Source organism: Pseudorasbora parva, chromosome 5 (assembly GCF_024679245.1).
Source record: "Pseudorasbora parva isolate DD20220531a chromosome 5, ASM2467924v1, whole genome shotgun sequence".
NCBI lineage: Eukaryota > Metazoa > Chordata > Actinopteri > Cypriniformes > Gobionidae > Pseudorasbora > Pseudorasbora parva.
Window position 1 is genome coordinate 3,719,794 of NC_090176.1, and position 15,263 is coordinate 3,735,056.

Genomic DNA, 15,263 nt, shown 5'->3' on the forward strand with positions numbered 1-15,263 from the left:
AGAAAAGCTGCCACAGGTCTATGCTAAAACCCTTTGTTGTTTTCATCTGTTCTCGTTTATGACAGAGGAGCACTTGATGTGTGCCTAAACACAAGTCCTTTCCAAAGCATCTGGGAACGGCGCATGTGTCGCCAGGAGCAGAGTGGCGCAGCGGAAGCGTGCTGGGCCCATAACCCAGAGGTCGATGGATCGAAACCATCCTCTGCTAAGACTTTCTTTTTTTTTTTTTTACTTATATAATGCTCTGTTCCTTGCTGAAGAAAAGCTGCCTCTGCTCAAAGCTAAAAACCCTTTGTTGCTTTCACCTGATCTCATTAATGACTTTTCTGGCAGAGGCACTTCATGTGTTACTTCATGTGTGCCTAAACGCAAGTCATTTTGAAAACACCTGTGAATGGGAGCTTTTCTATAACAAGCAGAGTGGCGCAGCGGAAGCGTGCTGGGCCCATAACCCAGAGGTCGATGGATTGAAACCATCCTCTGCTAAGGCTTCTTCTCTTATTTACATGCTTTATCCCAAATTAAGAGCAACTTCCACATCCCGCTTGTGAAAACCTGGAGCCTCTTGGTCCTGGAACTATAACAATACTGCACAATGTTCTGGAAAGCTGGTGTAGTAGTCGCTTGTTGAGAAATCTTTGTGTGTAGGACCTGTTTAAATGCCTCATTAACTGAGCCACCTGAATGAGATGGAGAATTAGAAGAGCAAGCGAGTCATACCCCAGTGGCCTGTCGAAGTAGCCGCTCAGTGGATATCTTTGTGTGCTGGCCATGTGTAAATGCCAAGCCTTTTGTTGCCACTGAAGCAGAAGTAATGGGGCACACGAGAGATGGGCTTTAACAGCCCCAGTGGCCTAATGGATAAGGCACTGGCCTCCTAAGCCAGGGATTGTGGGTTCGAGTCCCATCTGGGGTGGGTTTACAGCAGAGTGGCGCAGCGGAAGCGTGCTGGGCCCATAACCCAGAGGTCGATGGATCGAAACCATCCTCTGCTAAGACCACTTTACTTATTTACGTGTCTTGTTCCTATTTGAAGAAGAGCTAATGCACTTCTATTCTGAAGCCATAATCATTTTCACCAGATATCATCTGTGACTGAGGACCACTTTGTGTGTGCCTAAACGCAAGTCCTATTGAAAACACCTGTGAATTGGAGCTCTTCTATGGCGAGCAGAGTGGCCCGGTGGCCTGGTAAATGAATTGTTCATCTGGATTACTTTGTGTGCTGGCCTTGATTAAATACCAAGCCTATTGTTGTCACGGAATCAGCAGTAAATGGGGCATACAAGGGCTTATTTTTTACAGCCTCAGTGTCCTAATGGATAAGTCACTGGCCTCCTATGCCAATGTTTGTGGGTTCGAGTCCTGTCTAGGGTGGTTTTCAGCAGAGTGGCGCAGCGGAAGCGTGCTGGGCCCATAACCCAGAGGTCGATGGATCGAAACCATCCTCTGCTAAGTCTTCTTTACTTATGCAAATTCTCTGTCCCCACTTGAAGAAAAGCTGCCACAGGTCTATGCTAAAACCCTTTGCTGTTTTCATCTGTTCTCGTTTATGACAGAGGAGCACTTGATGTGTGCCTAAACACAAGTCCTTTCCAAAGCATCTGGGAATGGCGCATGTGTCGCCAGGAGCAGAGTGGCGCAGCGGAAGCGTGCTGGGCCCATAACCCAGAGGTCGATGGATCGAAACCATCCTCTGCTAAGACTTTCTTTTTTTTTTTTTTACTTATATAATGCTCTGTTCCTTGCTGAAGAAAAGCTGCCTCTGCTCAAAGCTAAAAACCCTTTGTTGCTTTCACCTGATCTCATTAATGACTTTTCTGGCAGAGGCACTTCATGTGTTACTTCATGTGCACTTCATATGTGCCTAAACGCAAGTCATTTTGAAAACACCTGTGAATGGGAGCTTTTCTATAACAAGCAGAGTGGCGCAGCGGAAGCGTGCTGGGCCCATAACCCAGAGGTCGATGGATCGAAACCATCCTCTGCTAAGGCTTCTACTCTTATTTACATGCTTTATCCCAAATTAAGAGCAACTTCCACATCCCGCTTGTGAAAACCTGGAGCCTCTTGGTCCTGGAACTATAACAATACTGCACAATGTTCTGGAAAGCTGGTGTAGTAGTCGCTTGTTGAGAAATCTTTGTGTGTAGGACCTGTTTAAATGCCTCTTTAACTGAGCCACCTGAATGAGATGGAGAATTAGAAGAGCAAGCGAGTCATACCCCAGTGGCCTGTCGAAGCAGCCGCTCAGTGGATCACTTTGTGTGCTGGCCATGTGTAAATGCCAAGCCTTTTGTTGTCACTGAAGCAGAAGTAATGGGGCACACGAGAGATGGGCTTTAACAGCCCCAGTGGCCTAATGGATAAGGCACTGGCCTCCTAAGCCAGGGATTGTGGGTTCGAGTCCCATCTGGGGTGGGTTTACAGCAGAGTGGCGCAGCGGAAGCGTGCTGGGCCCATAACCCAGAGGTCGATGGATCGAAACCATCCTCTGCTAAGACCACTTTACTTATTTACGTGTCTTGTTCCTATTTGAAGAAGAGCTAATGCACTTCTATTCTGAAGCCATAATCATTTTCACCAGATATCATCTGTGACTGAGGACCACTTTGTGTGTGCCTAAACGCAAGTCCTATTGAAAACACCTGTGAATTGGAGCTCTTCTATGGCGAGCAGAGTGGCCCGGTGGCCTGGTAAATGAATTGTTCATCTGGATTACTTTGTGTGCTGGCCTTGATTAAATACCAAGCCTATTGTTGTCACGGAATCAGCAGTAAATGGGGCATACAAGGGCTTATTTTTGACAGCCCCAGTGTCCTAATGGATAAGTCACTGGCCTCCTATGCCAATGTTTGTGGGTTCGAGTCCTGTCTAGGGTGGTTTTCTGCAGAGTGGCGCAGCGGAAGCGTGCTGGGCCCATAACCCAGAGGTCGATGGATCGAAACCGTCCTCTGCTAAGTCTTCTTTACTTATGCAAATTCTCTGTCCCCACTTGAAGAAAAGCTGCCACAGGTCTATGCTAAAACCCTTTGTTGTTTTCATCTGTTCTCGTTTATGACAGAGGAGCACTTGATGTGTGCCTAAACACAAGTCCTTTCCAAAGCATCTGGGAACGGCGCATGTGTCGCCAGGAGCAGAGTGGCGCAGCGGAAGCGTGCTGGGCCCATAACCCAGAGGTCGATGGATCGAAACCATCCTCTGCTAAGACTTTCTTTTTTTTTTTTTTTTACTTATATAATGCTCTGTTCCTTGCTGAAGAAAAGCTGCCTCTGCTCAAAGCTAAAAACCCTTTGTTGCTTTCACCTGATCTCATTAATGACTTTTCTGGCAGAGGCACTTCATGTGTTACTTCATGTGTGCCTAAACGCAAGTCATTTTGAAAACACCTGTGAATGGGAGCTTTTCTATAACAAGCAGAGTGGCGCAGCGGAAGCGTGCTGGGCCCATAACCCAGAGGTCGATGGATCTAAACCATCCTCTGCTAAGGCTTCTTCTCTTATTTACATGCTTTATCCCGAATTAAGAGCAACTTCCACATCCCGCTTGTGAAAACCTGGAGCCTCTTGGTCCTGGAACTATAACAATACTGCACAATGTTCTGGAAAGCTGGTGTAGTAGTCGCTTGTTGAGAAATCTTTGTGTGTAGGACCTGTTTAAATGCCTCATTGACTGAGCCACCTGAATGAGATGGAGAATTAGAAGAGCAAGCGAGTCATACCCCAGTGGCCTGTCGAAGTAGCCGCTCAGTGGATATCTTTGTGTGCTGGCCATGTGTAAATGCCAAGCCTTTTGTTGCCACTGAAGCAGAAGTAATGGGGCACACGAGAGATGGGCTTTAACAGCCCCAGTGGCCTAATGGATAAGGCACTGGCCTCCTAAGCCAGGGATTGTGGGTTCGAGTCCCATCTGGGGTGGGTTTACAGCAGAGTGGCGCAGCGGAAGCGTGCTGGGCCCATAACCCAGAGGTCGATGGATCGAAACCATCCTCTGCTAAGACCACTTTACTTATTTACGTGTCTTGTTCCTATTTGAAGAAGAGCTAATGCACTTCTATTCTGAAGCCATAATCATTTTCACCAGATATCATCTGTGACTGAGGACCACTTTGTGTGTGCCTAAACGCAAGTCCTATTGAAAACACCTGTGAATTGGAGCTCTTCTATGGCGAGCAGAGTGGCCCGGTGGCCTGGTAAATGAATTGTTCATCTGGATTACTTTGTGTGCTGGCCTTGATTAAATACCAAGCCTATTGTTGTCACGGAATCAGCAGTAAATGGGGCATACAAGGGCTTATTTTTGACAGCCCCAGTGTCCTAATGGATAAGTCATTGGCCTCCTATGCCAATGTTTGTGGGTTCGAGTCCTGTCTAGGGTGGTTTTCAGCAGAGTGGCGCAGCGGAAGCGTGCTGGGCCCATAACCCAGAGGTCGATGGATCGAAACCATCCTCTGCTAAGTCTTCTTTACTTATGCAAATTCTCTGTCCCCACTTGAAGAAAAGCTGCCACAGGTCTATGCTAAAACCCTTTGTTGTTTTCATCTGTTCTCGTTTATGACAGAGGAGCACTTGATGTGTGCCTAAACACAAGTCCTTTCCAAAGCATCTGGGAACGGCGAATGTGTCGCCAGGAGCAGAGTGGCGCAGCGGAAGCGTGCTGGGCCCATAACCCAGAGGTCGATGGATCAAAACCATCCTCTGCTAAGACTTTCTTTTTTTTTTTTTTACTTATATAATGCTCTGTTCCTTGCTGAAGAAAAGCTGCCTCTGCTCAAAGCTAAAAACCCTTTGTTGCTTTCACCTGATCTCATTAATGACTTTTCTGGCAGAGGCACTTCATGTGTTACTTCATGTGCACTTCATATGTGCCTAAACGCAAGTCATTTTGAAAACACCTGTGAATGGGAGCTTTTCTATAACAAGCAGAGTGGCGCAGCGGAAGCGTGCTGGGCCCATAACCCAGAGGTCGATGGATCGAAACCATCCTCTGCTAAGGCTTCTACTCTTATTTACATGCTTTAGCCCAAATTAAGAGCAACTTCCACATCCCGCTTGTGAAAACCTGGAGCCTCTTGGTCCTGGAACTATAACAATACTGCACAATGTTCTGGAAAGCTGGTGTAGTAGTCGCTTGTTGAGAAATCTTTGTGTGTAGGACCTGTTTAAATGCCTCTTTAACTGAGCCACCTGAATGAGATGGAGAATTAGAAGAGCAAGCGAGTCATACCCCAGTGGCCTGTCGAAGCAGCCGCTCAGTGGATCACTTTGTGTGCTGGCCATGTGTAAATGCCAAGCCTTTTGTTGTCACTGAAGCAGAAGTAATGGGGCACACGAGAGATGGGCTTTAACAGCCCCAGTGGCCTAATGGATAAGGCACTGGCCTCCTAAGCCAGGGATTGTGGGTTCGAGTCCCATCTGGGGTGGGTTTACAGCAGAGTGGCGCAGCGGAAGCGTGCTGGGCCCATAACCCAGAGGTCGATGGATCGAAACCATCCTCTGCTAAGACCACTTTACTTATTTACGTGTCTTGTTCCTATTTGAAGAAGAGCTAATGCACTTCTATTCTGAAGCCATAATCATTTTCACCAGATATCATCTGTGACTGAGGACCACTTTGTGTGTGCCTAAACGCAAGTCCTATTGAAAACACCTGTGAATTGGAGCTCTTCTATGGCGAGCAGAGTGGCCCGGTGGCCTGGTAAATGAATTGTTCATCTGGATTACTTTGTGTGCTGGCCTTGATTAAATACCAAGCCTATTGTTGTCACGGAATCAGCAGTAAATGGGGCATACAAGGGCTTATTTTTGACAGCCCCAGTGTCCTAATGGATAAGTCACTGGCCTCCTATGCCAATGTTTGTGGGTTCGAGTCCTGTCTAGGGTGGTTTTCAGCAGAGTGGCGCAGCGGAAGCGTGCTGGGCCCATAACCCAGAGGTCGATGGATCGAAACCATCCTCTGCTAAGTCTTCTTTACTTATGCAAATTCTCTGTCCCCACTTGAAGAAAAGCTGCCACAGGTCTATGCTAAAACCCTTTGTTGTTTTCATCTGTTCTCGTTTATGACAGAGGAGCACTTGATGTGTGCCTAAACACAAGTCCTTTCCAAAGCATCTGGGAACGGCGCATATGTCGCCAGGAGCAGAGTGGCGCAGCGGAAGCGTGCTGGGCCCATAACCCAGAGGTCGATGGATCGAAACCATCCTCTGCTAAGACTTTCTTTTTTTTTTTTTACTTATATAATGCTCTGTTCCTTGCTGAAGAAAAGCTGCCTCTGCTCAAAGCTAAAAACCCTTTGTTGCTTTCACCTGATCTCATTAATTACTTTTCTGGCAGAGGCACTTCATGTGTTACTTCATGTGCACTTCATGTGTGCCTAAACGCAAGTCATTTTGAAAACACCTGTGAATGGGAGCTTTTCTATAACAAGCAGAGTGGCGCAGCGGAAGCGTGCTGGGCCCATAACCCAGAGGTCGATGGATCGAAACCATCCTCTGCTAAGGCTTCTTCTCTTATTTACATGCTTTATCCCAAATTAAGAGCAACTTCCACATCCCGCTTGTGAAAACCTGGAGCCTCTTGGTCCTGGAACTATAACAATACTGTACAATGTTCTGGAAAGCTGGTGTAGTAGTCGCTTGTTGAGAAATCTTTGTGTGTAGGACCTGTTTAAATGCCTCATTGACTGAGCCACCTGAATGAGATGGAGAATTAGAAGAGCAAGCGAGTCATACCCCAGTGGCCTGTCGAAGTAGCCGCTCAGTGGATATCTTTGTGTGCTGGCCATGTGTAAATGCCAAGCCTTTTGTTGTCACTGAAGCAGAAGTAATGGGGCACACGAGAGATGGGCTTTAACAGCCCCAGTGGCCTAATGGATAAGGCACTGGCCTCCCAAGCCAGGGATTGTGGGTTCGAGTCTCGTCTGGGGTGGGTTTACAGCAGAGTGGCGCAGCGGAAGCGTGCTGGGCCCATAACCCAGAGGTCGATGGATCGAAACCATCCTCTGCTAAGACCACTTTACTTATTTACGTGTCTTGTTCCTATTTGAAGAAGAGCTAATGCACTTCTATTCTGAAGCCATAATCATTTTCACCAGATATCATCTGTGACTGAGGACCACTTTGTGTGTGCCTAAACGCAAGTCCTATTGAAAACACCTGTGAATTGGAGCTCTTCTATGGCGAGCAGAGTGGCCCGGTGGCCTGGTAAATGAATTGTTCATCTGGATTACTTTGTGTGCTGGCCTTGATTAAATACCAAGCCTATTGTTGTCACGGAATCAGCAGTAAATAGGGCATACAAGGGCTTATTTTTTACAGCCTCAGTGTCCTAATGGATAAGTCACTGGCCTCCTATGCCAATGTTTGTGGGTTCGAGTCCTGTCTAGGGTGGTTTTCAGCAGAGTGGCGCAGCGGAAGCGTGCTGGGCCCATAACCCAGAGGTCGATGGATCGAAACCATCCTCTGCTAAGTCTTCTTTACTTATGCAAATTCTCTGTCCCCACTTGAAGAAAAGCTGCCACAGGTCTATGCTAAAACCCTTTGTTGTTTTCATCTGTTCTCGTTTATGACAGAGGAGCACTTGATGTGTGCCTAAACACAAGTCCTTTCCAAAGCATCTGGGAACGGCACATGTGTCGCCAGGAGCAGAGTGGCGCAGCGGAAGAGTGCTGGGCCCATAACCCAGAGGTCGATGGATCGAAACCATCCTCTGCTAAGACTTTCTTTTTTTTTTTTACTTATATAATGCTCTGTTCCTTGCTGAAGAAAAGCTGCCTCTGCTCAAAGCTAAAAACCCTTTGTTGCTTTCACCTGATCTCATTAATGACTTTTCTGGCAGAGGCACTTCATGTGTTACTTCATGTGCACTTCATGTGTGCCTAAACGCAAGTCATTTTGAAAACACCTGTGAATGGGAGCTTTTTTATAACAAGCAGAGTGGCGCAGCGGAAGCGTGCTGGGCCAATAACCCAGAGGTCGATGGATCGAAACCATCCTCTGCTAAGGCTTCTTCTCTTATTTACATGCTTTATCCCAAATTAAAAGCAACTTCCACATACCGCTTGGGAAAACCTGGAGCCTCTTGGTCCTGGAACTATAACAATACTGCACAATGTTCTGGAAAGCTGGTGTAGTAGTCGCTTGTTGAGAAATCTTTGTGTGTAGGACCTGTTTAAATGCCTCATTAACTGAGCCACCTGAATGAGATGGAGAATTAGAAGAGCAAGCGAGTCATATAATCCAGTACCTGTCCTGTAGGCCCGTTCGCAATTTGGTGTTGGGGGAATTTCTCATTTGAACTGAGTTAGTGGGTCCATAGGCATGAAAAATCACAGAGGTGCTCGTCCGCCATAGTGCCACGAATGACGTAGTGGTCAAATCAAATATGGCCGCCATCGGATGATGATGAAAATCCAACTTCTATGTTTCTGAATGTTTATACAGTTGTAATACCTCCATTTAGACTTACTATTGTATGTGGAATTAATTTCTGATATTGTTATGACCATAATGGGTGAATTTTGACCTTTATCAGGCATGGTCAAGGTAATTGTCCTATTCAGAAGACTTTGGCCATAACTTGGCCATTATTAGGAATAAAAGCCAGATGCAAAGTTTAATTCTACTAAATCTGACATTTAACATTCATTGCTAATATTTTTTTTAACATTAAGGATCATCTTGTCATTGAAATATCAAGGTCAACATATTTTTTTTATAAAAAAATATTTTTCTTTATAGTCACTTATTATTGTTTCCCTCAATGATTTGTTTTAATTATAACAAGACATGAAGAGACGAAATGTAACAATTATAAACATCCCCTTTGAAGTTTTAGTTTAATTGGGTGTTAGTACAATGATATAAAATAAAACAATTGGGTGCAAATAAAACTATGTAGCAATAGCCTGACAAGATGTTGGGCCTGGGAACTTCCCATTGGCAGTGCTCAATCTGAGAGGCGGGATAAACGGTTGTCTTTCAAATTCACTCTGCACGCGATAGGATAGAGCTACAACCAACCAGAGCAACGAAGGTGAAGTGGAACTAGTTGATAGGTTAAACTTTCGCTGTATCCGGTCGGCAAAACTCCGAACACATCAGTACCGTTCTTTTCTCAAAGAAAAGCTTAACTCTGAGTCTTCCAGAGTCGCGGCCAAAGCCAATTTGAAAGACCGCTGTTTGACAGCTTCTTTGTTTACAAGTAGCACGCGGAACCTCCGCAACTCTGCTGTCATTATATTAAGCCCGCCCACCGACTCTTTACACAATGTGATTGGCCTGACCAGAGTTTGTTTTTTACAGCTCACAATTCAACGAAGAGTTGCTAGACTACCCTGGCTGCAAATTAGCTTTGCTGCCACTAGGGTGTGTCTAGATTTCTAAGCTAAAGAAGCAATAAAACTGATACAAATGACATCATATCAAATTAACTAAAAGTGCACCATATAGTCTGATTTCTCTCAAAGTGTACTGTATGTGTTCATGCATGTTAGTGGGATGGGTTTTTACAGGATGATTTTTCCATGGCAGAATATGGTGCATGAAACTTCAGCAGCACAACAGCCACATCAGCGATTGTCACACTTGCCTGCACACTTACAATGTGAGCAGACTTGGTGGTATGGGCTTCAGACATTTTGATGGCAGGGGTGTGCCAAAGTTGCAAGCAAGTGGCATGTCGTATGAACCAGAAAAGCCCCTCGTTGGATGTGGCCTCTGATCCCACTACTTGTGGAAGGGAGAGCATCAATTCCAGTACTTCCACTGGTGTAGATTTCTATCCTGAAATCATCAAATGTCTTAGCTGCATCTTGCTCTGTCAAGGTGTCTGCCTCTTCAAAGTTGGCTAAGTATTGCACTGGGTCAGAAGCCATAGCAGCATGTTTAGTCCCCACGTTGCTCATACAGTCATCTCCAGTCAGAATATGTCCTTTAATCACTGTCTTTGACAGTGACGCATCAAGATGATAGCATGCTCACTGTTGATCAATTGGTGTGATGCTCAATAGTGAGATGAAGTGAGAAGTATCTTTTGATACTCCTGGTAAAATACAAGAAAAGTTAAATCTTGTCCTCTTATTTTTTGTGAACTCTGTCTAGTATTGTATACACAATACACAGTATAAGGGCAGACTATAAATTTAGTTAGTTCGCATGTACATGTCTTTTGAGATTCTTCAGAATAGGAAAATGACTATGACCATGCCATTTTAAGGGGGGGGGGATGCTGTTTCCTGCATACTGAGCTTTCCACTGTTAAAGACTTGGATTCCCATCCTAAACATAGACAAAGTTTCAAAACTAATGTTGGACGTTTGATGGAGTATTTCTGTGTCAAAAATACTCCTTCCGGTTTCTCACAAGTTTTGGAGAGTTTTTTTCAAGTATGGCTCGGCTTGACGTCGACAGAGCAGAAGGTCCTTGTATGGGCCGTACGGGCTCTTCTCCCGGTAGGGTGAGCGCGCGCGTGCATGACTAGAGCGAGAGAGGAAATGCACGCCCATAAACACTCCAAACACTGCGTCGCAAAGTGGATCTCTACAGTCACTGCTGTCAGGACTTCACCAAATCATACCAAAGAAGTGTGTTTCTGACGGAGCGGTCCCAGCGATAAAGGTTCGGTCCTGCTTTGGAAGCAGCCGGTGAGTAAAACTGCTTCAGATGTCTGTGCTGTTGGCTCGTCGCCTGAGTAAACATCAGTAAACGACACGATCGCGTGCTTCGTCATTCAAATGCGCTAACGGACTCCATTGCTGTTCTATGTATAACGTTACACTAGTATGATGTGCAAAACCGTTTTGCTTGCTACTGCTAAGGTTTAGCCCCTTACAATAGTCCATAAACCGAATCAAACTGCGAGGAAACACACACATATCCTGCTGTTAATGTTTCTCCTGTTCAATTTATTTCAGCCTCCGAATCTGATTCTGGATCATATCTATTAGCTGAGATTGATAGCCATGGGTTTCTCAACGCTTGAGGACGTCACCACTTTGTCCGCACTCGTCATTCTTTAGCTCCGCCCACACGATACGCCTCCAGGCGCTCGTTTTTTTCCAGAAAGACTCGGTACAGCCCATATTTCTTTTATAAATATAATAAAACTAAAGACTTTTCGGAGATATGAAGGATGCAATACTACTCTATAGGTACTCAAGATTGACATGAGATTGACTGAAACTGAGTGTTTCACCCCCCCTTTAAGGTCAAAATCACCCAATATGGTCATATCAATAGCAGAAATGAATTCCACATACCATAATTAGTCAAAATAGAGGTATTACATGTGTATAAACATTCAGAAACAAATATGTTGGATTTTCATCATCATCCGATGGCGGCCATATTTGATTTGACCACTACGTCATTCGTGGCACTATGGCGGACGAGCACCTCTGTGATTTTTCATGTCTAGGGACCCACTAAATTAATTCAAATGAGAAATTCCCCCAACACCAAATTGCGAACGGGTCTACAGGCCAGGTCCAGGATTAATACCCCAGTGGCCTGTCGAAGCAGCCGCTCAGTGGATCACTTTGTGTGCTGGCCATGTGTAAATGCCAAGCCTTTTGTTGTCATTGAAGCAGAAGTAATGGGGCACACGAGAGTTGGGCTTTAACAGCCCCAGTGGCCTAATGGATAAGGCACTGGCCTCCTAAGCCAGGGATTGTGGGTTCGAGTCCCGTCTGGGGTGGGTTTACAGCAGAGTGGCGCAGCGGAAGCGTGCTGGGCCCATAACCCAGAGGTCGATGGATCGAAACCATCCTCTGCTAAGACCACTTTACTTATTTACGTGTCTTGTTCCTATTTGAAGAAGAGCTAATGCACTTCTATTCTGAAGCCATAATCATTTTCACCAGATATCATCTGTGACTGAGGACCACTTTGTGTGTGCCTAAACGCAAGTCCTATTGAAAACACCTGTGAATTGGAGCTCTTCTATGGCGAGCAGAGTGGCCCGGTGGCCTGGTAAATGAATTGTTCATCTGGATTACTTTGTGTGCTGGCCTTGATTAAATACCAAGCCTATTGTTGTCACGGAATCAGCAGTAAATGGGGCATACAAGGGCTTATTTTTTACAGCCTCAGTGTCCTAATGGATAAGTCACTGGCCTCCTATGGCAATGTTTGTGGGTTCGAGTCCTGTCTAGGGTGGTTTTCAGCAGAGTGGCGCAGCGGAAGCGTGCTGGGCCCATAACCCAGAGGTCGATGGATCGAAACCATCCTCTGCTAAGTCTTCTTTACTTATGCAAATTCTCCGTCCCCACTTGAAGAAAAGCTGCCACAGGTCTATGCTAAAACCCTTTGTTGTTTTCATCTGTTCTCGTTTATGACAGAGGAGCACTTGATGTGTGCCTAAACACAAGTCCTTTCCAAAGCATCTGGGAACGGCGCATGTGTCGCCAGGAGCAGAGTGGCGCAGCGGAAGCGTGCTGGGCCCATAACCCAGAGGTCGATGGATCGAAACCATCCTCTGCTAAGACTTTCTTTTTTTTTTTTACTTATATAATGCTCTGTTCCTTGCTGAAGAAAAGCTGCCTCTGCTCAAAGCTAAAAACCCTTTGTTGCTTTCACCTGATCTCATTAATGACTTTTCTGGCAGAGGCACTTCATGTGTTACTTCATGTGCACTTCATGTGTGCCTAAACGCAAGTCATTTTGAAAACACCTGTGAATGGGAGCTTTTCTATAACAAGCAGAGTGGCGCAGCGGAAGCGTGCTGGGCCCATAACCCAGAGGTCGATGGATCGAAACCATCCTCTGCTAAGGCTTCTTCTCTTATTTACATGCTTTATCCCAAATTAAGAGCAACTTCCACATCCCGCTTGTGAAAACCTGGAGCCTCTTGGTCCTGGAACTATAACAATACTGCACAATGTTCTGGAAAGCTGGTGTAGTAGTCGCTTGTTGAGAAATCTTTGTGTGTAGGACCTGTTTAAATGCCTCATTAACTGAGCCACCTGAATGAGATGGAGAATTAGAAGAGCAAGCGAGTCATACCCCAGTGGCCTGTCGAAGCAGCCGCTCAGTGGATCACTTTGTGTGCTGGCCATGTGTAAATGCCAAGCCTTTTGTTGTCACTGAAGCAGAAGTAATGGGGCACACGAGAGATGGGCTTTAACAGCCCCAGTGGCCTAATGGATAAGGCACTGGCCTCCTAAGCCAGGGATTGTGGGTTCGAGTCCCATCTGGGGTGGGTTTAGAGCAGAGTGGCGCAGCGGAAGCGTGCTGGGCCCATAACCCAGAGGTCGATGGATCGAAACCATCCTCTGCTAAGACCACTTTACTTATTTACGTGTCTTGTTCCTATTTGAAGAAGAGCTAATGCACTTCTATTCTGAAGCCATAATCATTTTTACCAGATATCATCTGTGACTGAGGACCACTTTGTGTGTGCCTAAACGCAAGTCCTATTGAAAACACCTGTGAATTGGAGCTCTTCTATGGCGAGCACAGTGGCCCGGTGGCCTGGTAAATGAATTGTTCATCTGGATTACTTTGTGTGCTGGCCTTGATTAAATACCAAGCCTATTGTTGTCATGGAATCAGCAGTAAATGGGGCATACAAGGGCTTATTTTTTACAGCCTCAGTGTCCTAATGGATAAGTCACTGGCCTCCTATGCCAATGTTTGTGGGTTCGAGTCCTGTCTAGGGTGGTTTTCAGCAGAGTGGCGCAGCGGAAGCGTGCTGGGCCCATAACCCAGAGGTCGATGGATCGAAACCATCCTCTGCTAAGTCTTCTTTACTTATGCAAATTCTCTGTCCCCACTTGAAGAAAAGCTGCCACAGGTCTATGCTAAAACCCTTTGTTGTTTTCATCTGTTCTCGTTTATGACAGAGGAGCACTTGATGTGTGCCTAAACACAAGTCCTTTCCAAAGCATCTGGGAACGGCGCATGTGTCGCCAGGAGCAGAGTGGCGCAGCGGAAGCGTGCTGGGCCCATAACCCAGAGGTCGATGGATCGAAACCATCCTCTGCTAAGACTTTCTTTTTTTTTTTTTACTTATATAATGCTCTGTTCCTTGCTAAAGAAAAGCTGCCTCTGCTCAAAGCTAAAAACCCTTTGTTGCTTTCACCTGATCTCATTAATGACTTTTCTGGCAGAGGCACTTCATGTGTTACTTCATGTGTGCCTAAACGCAAGTCATTTTGAAAACACCTGTGAATGGGAGCTTTTCTATAACAAGCAGAGTGGCGCAGCGGAAGCGTGCTGGGCCCATAACCCAGAGGTCGATGGATCGAAACCATCCTCTGCTAAGGCTTCTTCTCTTATTTACATGCTTTATCCCAAATTAAGAGCAACTTCCACATCCCGCTTGTGAAAACCTGGAGCCTCTTGGTCCTGGAACTATAACAATACTGTACAATGTTCTGGAAAGCTGGTGTAGTAGTCGCTTGTTGAGAAATCTTTGTGTGTAGGACCTGTTTAAATGCCTCATTGACTGAGCCACCTGAATGAGATGGAGAATTAGAAGAGCAAGCGAGTCATACCCCAGTGGCCTGTCGAAGTAGCCGCTCAGTGGATATCTTTGTGTGCTGGCCATGTGTAAATGCCAAGCCTTTTGTTGCCACTGAAGCAGAAGTAATGGGGCACACGAGAGATGGGCTTTAACAGCCCCAGTGGCCAAATGGATAAGGCACTGGGCTCCTAAGCCAGGGATTGTGAGTTCGAGTCCCGTCTGGGGTGGGTTCACAGCAGAGTGGCGCAGCGGAAGCGTGCTGGTCCCATAACCCAGAGGTCGATGGATCGAAACCATCCTCTGCTAAGACCACTTTACTTATTTACGTGTCTTGTTCCTATTTGAAGAAGAGCTAATTCACTTCTATTCTGAAGCCATAATCATTTTCACCAGATATCATCTGTGACTGAGGACCACTTTGTGTGTGCCTAAACGCAAGTCCTATTGAAAACACCTGTGAATTGGAGCTCTTCTATGGCGAGCAGAGTGGCCCGGTGGCCTGGTAAATGAATTGTTCATCTGGATTACTTTGTGTGCTGGCCTTGATTAAATACCAAGCCTATTGTTGTCACGGAATCAGCAGTAAATGGGGCATACAAGGGCTTATTTTTTACAGCCTCAGTGTCCTAATGGATAAGTCACTGGCCTCCTATGCCAATGTTTGTGGGTTTGAGTCCTGTCTAGGGTGGTTTTCAGCAGAGTGGCGCAGCGGAAGCGTGCTGGGCCCATAACCCAGAGGTCGATGGATCGAAACCATCCTCTGCTAAGTCTTCTTTACTTATGCAAATTCTCTGTCCCCAC

The 15,263-nt window shown here is 45.9% G+C and overlaps 7 non-coding genes across 7 annotated transcripts; all 7 read left to right on the forward strand.

Annotated features, from left to right (window-relative positions):
• Positions 1 to 843: 843 nt before the first annotated feature.
• Positions 844 to 916, forward strand: trnar-ccu (transfer RNA arginine (anticodon CCU)). Its single transcript has one exon. It is a non-coding gene; the product is annotated as a tRNA-Arg (tRNA).
• Positions 917 to 2,348: 1,432 nt separating this feature from the next.
• On the forward strand, positions 2,349 to 2,421 carry trnar-ccu (transfer RNA arginine (anticodon CCU)). Its single transcript has one exon. It is a non-coding gene; the product is annotated as a tRNA-Arg (tRNA).
• Positions 2,422 to 3,844: 1,423 nt separating this feature from the next.
• trnar-ccu (transfer RNA arginine (anticodon CCU)) lies at positions 3,845 to 3,917 on the forward strand. The gene has a single exon. It is a non-coding gene; the product is annotated as a tRNA-Arg (tRNA).
• A 1,432-nt stretch (positions 3,918 to 5,349) lies between these two features.
• trnar-ccu (transfer RNA arginine (anticodon CCU)) lies at positions 5,350 to 5,422 on the forward strand. The gene has a single exon. It is a non-coding gene; the product is annotated as a tRNA-Arg (tRNA).
• A 1,431-nt stretch (positions 5,423 to 6,853) lies between these two features.
• Positions 6,854 to 6,926, forward strand: trnag-ccc (transfer RNA glycine (anticodon CCC)). The gene has a single exon. It is a non-coding gene; the product is annotated as a tRNA-Gly (tRNA).
• Positions 6,927 to 11,620: 4,694 nt separating this feature from the next.
• trnar-ccu (transfer RNA arginine (anticodon CCU)) lies at positions 11,621 to 11,693 on the forward strand. Its single transcript has one exon. It is a non-coding gene; the product is annotated as a tRNA-Arg (tRNA).
• Positions 11,694 to 13,123: 1,430 nt separating this feature from the next.
• On the forward strand, positions 13,124 to 13,196 carry trnar-ccu (transfer RNA arginine (anticodon CCU)). The gene has a single exon. It is a non-coding gene; the product is annotated as a tRNA-Arg (tRNA).
• The last annotated feature ends 2,067 nt before the right edge of the window (positions 13,197 to 15,263 follow it).